The following is an 8,185-nucleotide window of genomic DNA, read 5'->3' as shown; positions in this document are numbered from 1 at the left end:
TTGGCATAGAACTTCTAGTAAAAGGCGAAAGATTTATGCGATCTGAAGAGAAACCAGAGTATTGGCATAGAACTTCTAAAACCCCTGGAATTTTCCAAGTGACAGGGATATCTTTGTTATTCATAAGCCCCTTGGATCACACATGAGTGTGTGCTAATGAGATGACTCAGGATGGGGGCTGGGTGCCAGAAAGATCAATCACCGGATTAGAGGACTGGGGCTGTGGGCCAGCCCACCTTCGGGTCTATATGAAAAAGCCCCAATCAACACTGTGAACACTGATGCTCAGCAGAACTTGCTAACTGGTAAACACATCAATGTGCCAGGAGGATGCCCTGATTCCCTGGAGAGAGGGCATGGAAGCTCTGTTTGGGATTCTTCCAGACCTCACCCTACAGGTGTCTTCGTTTGGCTATACCTGATTTGTATCTTTTATAATAGGCTTATAATCATAAGTATGGCCCTTTCCTGAGTTCTGAGTTGCTCTAGTGAACTACTGAACCTGAGAGGGAGGTCACAGGAACCATCAGATTTGCAGCCAGTTGGTTAGAAGTGTTGGTGGCCTGAGGACCCTCACCTGAGGTTGGATCTGAAGTGGGGGCAGTCTTGTCGGGAACCGTGTTCCCTTAAGTCTACGCGATCTGACACTAACTCCAGGTGGTTAGCGTCAGAACTGAATTGGATTATCCCACGTGGTGTCAGAACAGTTGGGTTAAAACAGAACACCATAACTGAATCCTATGGTGGCCTGGTATACCCGACAGTGACCAGTGACAGAAAACAGAAAATATGCTATATAAGAAAAAAGTCATCTGGTCTTTTAGCTATTTGACTTTCATGTATTATTCCTTCATACATTATATATCAATCAACACTCTTAAGCTTTTTCTCATATGCAAAATCAGGCTTTTCATTATTTCACTTGAGAAATACTGATTTTGAGCTAATGTGTAAAGAAAGGCATGTCCACGAGGGAAGCGTTGGGGCATTTGCTAGGTATCTGGGGATTGAGGCTCATTTGCTCATGCAAGGCAACGACACAGTCCTCAGCTGGAGGACTCCTTGCCCGACTCAATCACTCCTCACTGACCTCACAGAGTGGCAGGCACCACCAGGTTGTGGACAGGCAGCAGTTGGGGGATGTTGCGAGGGGGTGTGTACATGTGTTTGGAGGGACTGCTTCCAACTCCTCAACTCATGAAATAACAATAGTTAATTTCCCCCCAAGTGTTTTTTATATGAATTAAGCCTTATAAGTAATTAAAATACAACGTGACTTTAAATGAGCCAATTTAAAGTCAACATGTGCCATAACTGATTCAAGTAAGAATCTATTTTGGCGGTGGTAATTTTTTATATGTGTCCTTTCAAACTAGACTCTAAGCTCTGAGAAAGCAGGAACTATATAGCTGTCTCCATCTCAAAGCCCAGCTTACTTGGATATGAAAAAAGGGGCAGGTTGAGGGCATACAATTTGTTAACAAATGTTCATGTGACTTCTAAATGCCAAGCTCATATTAGAGGCTAGGAATACAAGAAGAAAAGATGGTCATTTTTGATAAGAGCTCATAATTTAAAGGAGTCCAAAATAAAAGTTCATGTCTTCTTACTGGAACTTTCTTTGCGCTATTTTTTTGGAAATCTGAACAAAGTAAACTGGTATGTAAGAAGAAAAGGAGGCCATGAAACACAGTCATTCCCTTTCTGATGCCATCTCAACATGGGCTGGAGTCAGGCCTACTTCACCAACTTTTGGTGTAGTAGGCATAGCTGCAGCCTTGTCAAGACAAATATGGAGTAAACTCTGCATCTGATGCTTCACAGACCTGTGGCCTTAGGTAAATTAATCTCCTTACCCTCACCTTCTTCAACTGTCACACGAGGATGGATAAGGTCATTTGTTGGCCAACACTGCAGATTAAATAAACAATGTGCCTGCCCTTCCTCACAGTACTAAATAAATGGTAATCATTAGAATTATCATCATCAATACCGTTATTTCAAAATTCAACAGGCCATGCAGCTACAAAAGGACATATATTGCTTGATTCCTCTTATATGAGGTTCCCAGAGTTTAAATTCATAGAGGCAGAAAGTAGAATGGTAGTTGCTGGGGACAGGCAAGGAAGAGGTATGGGGAGTTATTTTTTCTGGGTACAGAGTTTCAGTTGGGGAAGTCGAAAAAGTGCTGCAGAGGGATGGTGATGACAGTTGCCCAACAAATGAACGTACTGAATGCCACACAACTGTATATTAGGTACTTTTTTATGAATTATTTTAATTTGCACAATAAACCTAATGATACCAGTATTATCATTCTTCCCATTTCAGAGGGGACTAAGCTGAGGTACAAAGATTTTTAACTCCTCTGAAGTCAAGAAGCTGATGACAAATAGCTGATAAAAAATTTTCTGGGGTTCACCTGCACTTTCCTACTACATTTTCTACTTCATTTGGTTCTCATGAGCTTGGGAGGTACAAATGGCAAACACTAGTGTCCACGCATTACAAATGAAGAAAATGAGACTCGGAGTTTAAATAACTGGTGATGGTTATACAGCTAGTAAGTGCTAGATCCAGGATTCGAATATCTAGATCATGTGGCTTCAAATCTTGTACTTTTTCCATAGGGCAAATAGTCTTTCTTGCCAATAAGAGATCACTTAAAGGTCACTCATAAAACTGAAAGAACAAATTCAATGAAGAGAAAACAAAAAAAAAGAGTGCTATTTAAAAAGTCAGATTCCAAGCTTTTCAATTAAACCAGTTTCAAGGCTAATTCAATTTTAACCTCCTTCTCTGTATACCTCCCACCCTCTGCCTCAGAGCTTCAAAGCAGGTCCACATAAGGTATCTGGCCAGGAGGCTAATTATTTGTATTTTCTAAGACACATATCAACCCTTATTCTATACATCATATTCAACATCCAGGAATTGGTTCGCTAGTGAGGCAAAAATCATCCAGCTTGTCCAAGACCAAATTAAAAGCTTCTCTGTCTGACATATGTGCCAAATATTGATGACTTTCCCAATTTATCCAATCAATACTTATTGAATACTCTATGTGTCAGTCCCTGGGCTAGAGATATAAGGGTGAATAGGACATAAACCACGTTAATTTAGATGTGGAGACAGATAAGCAAACACATTACAACAGAATGTAATATGTAGCTATTATAGGTACGTGAAAAGTGGAGACCAATTTTGCTTAAAGGAGTTGAGCGGCGCCTGGGTGGCTTCAGTCAGTTAAGCGTCTGACTTTGGCTCAGGTTGTGATCTCGTGGTTCATGGGTTCGAGACCCGCCCATGTCCGGGCTCTGTGCGGACAGCTCGGAGCCTGGAGCCTGCTTTGGATTCTGTGTCTCCCTCTCTCTCTGCCCCTCCCCTGCTCATGCTGTGTGTGTCTCTCAAAAATAAATGAAAACATAAAAAAAAAAAAAAAATACAGCTCCTTCAACACATGTACTTTAATAAGAAGTGCTGCCCTAGAGGTTCCAAAATGATAAGATTTGTAATTTAGAAAGTTACAACAATAATTCTAGTGACTGTTTAGAGGAGGAAGACCAATTGGCAAACATAAAGCATAAATAATATTACAAAACAGAACATTTCAGATGACCTAAGAACTACCTGCGTAAATGTTAAACATCTGGCAAATCAATAAGGACATTTAAATTCACAGAAAAGGAAGATCTCTACAAGCTAAAGTAGTCAAGGAAGTCTCAGACATGGTAGGAGATTTTCAGAGAAAGACCTTAAGCCATCCATTTCCAGACCTAAATTCATTAAGTCAACAGATTTTAATATTATTTATTACACATGAAGTGGTATTTGCTGAAACACCTACTCCATATTAGGTACCGGGGATGCAATACTGAACATAAGCTGTGACCCCTGCCATCATGACAAATACTAGTCCACCAAAAAAAATACAGATAGAGGTGTCATTTGGAACTAAAACAAGTACTACAGAAGAAAGTCACATGGTACCACGGAGACTAAGCAGATTCTGGGAAATGAAGGTAGTATACCCTAAAGAAGTGATGTCTTAGTTGAAATCTGAAGAACACACGGAAATTAACCGGAAAAGAAGGGGAAAGAGCATTCCAGGCAGAGGGAACAGGCATGAGAAAAACATGCGAGGTGAGACGGGGCATCGAGAGTCCACAGAACAGAAACAAAGAAAGTAGAACTAATATACAGAAAGCAAAGCAAGGTGAAAAGAGGCCACAAAGGTAGATGGGCTAAATCATTACAAGTTCTATAAACGACAACACAGAGGAATCTTGAAGACATCATGCTAAATGAAGTAAGTCAGTCATAAAGGACAAATACTGTATGATTCCACTCATACGAGGTACCTGGAACAGGCAAAATATGTACTCTGTCATAGGGACAGAAAGTAGGATGGTGGTTGGAGGGGATGGAGGGAGAGAGAAATGGGCAGTTACTGTTTAGTGAGTACAGGGTGTCAGTTTTGCAAGATCAAAAAAGTTCTGGATATGGATGGTGCTGAAGGTTGCACAACGTGAATATACATAATGCCAATGAACTGTACAATTACAAATGGTAAAAATGATAAATTGTTACATAGATTTTACCATAATTTTAAAAAGTTATTTTTTAAAAGTTCTATAAGCTACATTAAGATCAACGGGAAGCATGTGAAGAATTTAAATATTGTTGGGGCACCTGGGTGGCTCAGTCAGTTGAGCGGCTGACTTCGACTCAGGTCATAATCTCACGGTTCGTGGGTTTGAGCCCCACGTTGGGCTCTGTGCTGTCAGAGCAGAGCCTGCTTTGGATCCTCTGACACTGTCTCTTTCTGACCCTCCCCTGCTTGCTCGCACACTCTCTCTCACATGAACAAACATTAAAAAAAATAATTTAAATACAGTATAATTATCAGACTTCAAGTTTTTATTTTTATGATTTCAAGTCTTTAAAACATTAACCCTGGAAACAACATGGAAAATGTGTAACGGGATTGTTTAATGCTTAATTGTTTAATGTTTAAAGGATTAACAGGAGCCAGAACAGTTTAGGCAGAGTAGTTAGGTTACAATTGTAGTAATTCAGGGGAAAGAGGGCAGAAGCTTGGACCAAGATGGTGGCAATGAAGAGTCACTCATTCATTCAACAAATATTTAATGAATGCCATTATATGCCATGCACTGTGATAGATGTTAAATATAGGACTGGCAAGATCCCACACCCGTGGAACTTATAAACAAACAAATAAATAATTACCTTTTGTGATTAAGTGCTAAAACAGAAATAAACAGTGACTGTGGAAGGGAAGTCAGGGAGGCTATCTCTGGGGATGTGGTTTCACGCTGAGAAAGAACTAACCAAGCATCAGGGGAAGACTTCCCAGACAGAGAAAACAGCATGTGCAAAAAGTCTCAGAGATAGGAAAGAGCTTCATATATTTAAGGAACAAAAAAGGGGCCAGTGTGACTGGAATTTAGCTAGGGGATGGTAGCACCAGGTGAGTCTGGCTAAGAAAGTAGCCTCTGTATCATGTAGATTGCAGGGAAAATATTGTTTGTATTTTCAGCTCAATGGGAAGCCACCGAAAGATCTTAGGCGAAGAGATGGCATGATCTGTGGCGACTATGTTGATGGAGGTGGGGGGACATGTAAAAGTAGAAGCATGAAAACTACTTACGGGGTGAATATGATGGTCCAAAAGAATTATGGTGCCCTACACTAGAACAAAAGATACAGTTGGAAAGACTCATAAGATATTTAGGATACAGACCTAATGGGTATTAGCAATGAACTGGAAATGGAGAAAAAGTCGTTTCAGAAATGAGTGCCAGTGTTTAGGCCAAGGCCAACAGATGACTTTGGAGGATATTCACTGAAATAGGCAACAATGGGCAAGCATCACAATCATCTAGAGAGCTTTTTAAAAATACGAATTCCTATGTTCCATTTCCTTGGAAATCCTAATTCAATCTTTTTTTTTTTTTTTTTTTTTTTTTTGAGGTGGGGTGGTGTACATGGGGATTTTTAACTTAAAAATCTTTCCAGGTAGTCAGCAAGGTTTGGGAATCACCGCTGTAGACACAGTTAACCAGAGTTGGTTTCTATTGCTTGCAATCCCATGTACCCTTACGAATACGGAAACTAGTATGTGGTAGAGGGGTCCCTAAAATGTAGAACTGACTGGATTATGGTTAGGAACAGAACAGTACAGACCTCCATTTCATGCCAAGAGGTTGGCCATCCCTATGTGGTATGAGAAAGGTGATCACACTGTGGTCTGTTTTGTATCAGGACTCACTACTACTGAGGTACATTGCAAAGAGATGTAGTAGGGAAAACGCAGGATGTGATGTGTATTGGCCACATAGGTAGCCTTTAATCAGTTCCTACAAAAAAGAAATTGCTGGGGCACCCGGGTGACTCAGTTAAACATTTGACTTCGGCTCAGGTCATGATCTCACGGTTTGTGGGTTTGAGCCTTGCGTCGGGCTCTGTGTTGACAGCTCAGAGCCTGGAGCCTGCTTCAGATTCTGTCTTCCTTTCTCTCTGCCCCTCCCCGACTCATGTTCTGTCTCTCTCTCTCAAAAATAAACAAACATTAAAAAAAAATTGCTTAATATGAAACAGGGGAGATATTCAAAATCCTGAATAGCCTGTAAGGCCATACCAGTGCATAATGGAGAACATGAATCCTGAGTTAAGCTGGTCAATCTGAAAACACTGGGTATAAAACAGGGCTTTTCTAAAAAAGTTTCACTCTGCCCAGGGCCAGCACAGGAGACTTGCTGAGTTGGAAAATTACACAGGGCTAACCATGGTACAAGTAAAGGCAGAAAGGCAGGACCTACAACTATGGATGAGACTGAGACACACCAGAGTCTTGATTCCCCTATGGTCCTTTCAAGCACCTCTGTTATGCATTCCTTGCCTGATAAAATTGGGAAACAATCTAGAAGCAAGAAGAAGTTTATTAATAACTCCTTTCACCAGGTTTTATTTCAAATTAAATGAGCCAATAAATTCCTTTTTTGCTTCAATCCATTTATATTGAGTTTCTGTTCTTTATAACCAAAAAGTGTATAGTACCAACATTTTAAAAAATTAGAGCACTGATTTTTTTTCCCCAAAAGGATCACCAGAGGCACTACCCCAAATCTACTGAAACAGAATCTCTAAGTCAAGGTATCTGTATTCTTTTTTTATTATTTTTTTAAATGTTTATTTTTGAGAGAGAGAGAGAGAGAGCATGAGCAGGGGAGGGGCAGAGAGAGAGAGGGAGACACAGAATCCGAAGCAGGCTCCAGGCTCTAAGCTGTCAGCACAGAGCCCAACGCAAGGCTCAAACTCACAAACTTAAAGATCATGACCTGAGCCGAAGTCGGATGCCCAACCAACAGAGCCACCAAGGTGCCCCAAGGTATCTATATTCTTAATGTGTGTTCCAAATGATCTAGCAAATTGGGGAAACAAAAGTCTGGCTGTCTCCTTCCATACTGATGAAATGGTAATTGTTATTTCCCAGTAATACAGAGAAAGAACATTATAATGACATTTACGAGCCCACCACCATACCAGAATCTACCATAGTATGCATACAAAGGGGCATGAAAAGTGTGAGACGCTGCCTTGCCTACCAGGTCTTGTGACCTTCAATTCCTAAAAAAGGCAAGACCTACAAATACACCAGGGATTGCTAAACCTGTCTGATAAATAAAAGTATCTTTTTGGTAGCTTAGGGGTAAAAGACGTGGGATTTAAACCCCTACCCATCAAACAACAAATCTATTTCCAAAATATGGTTAGTGTAAAATACGTTTCCCTCTTAATATAACACAAAGGAGCACAAAAAAGAAAAAAAAATATGTGCAATGAAAATAGTCCATTAATTCAAATTTGGATTTAATCAACATGTATTTGAGCACTTACTATGTAAACATTTACTATATTAGGCACCTAAATACAGGTTTTCATTGATAACTAATAATCAGAAACACCAGCAAATTAGTAAATTGTCTGAACTGACATTTCTCTTTTCAGCCTAATGGTTTATTTAAATACCATCATTAAGGATTTTAACATATCAAAAGAAAATTGTTAGTGTTGAAAATAAGGAAGTTAACAAAAACATTTTACCAAATTCAAACAGCAGTTCTTAAAAAGACAACTTTGACACTTAAGTGTCCAGGTTAGC

The sequence above is a fragment of the Panthera uncia genome (assembly GCF_023721935.1).
Source record: "Panthera uncia isolate 11264 chromosome C1 unlocalized genomic scaffold, Puncia_PCG_1.0 HiC_scaffold_4, whole genome shotgun sequence".
NCBI lineage: Eukaryota > Metazoa > Chordata > Mammalia > Carnivora > Felidae > Panthera > Panthera uncia.
Note: the sequence above shows the minus strand (reverse complement) of the source record.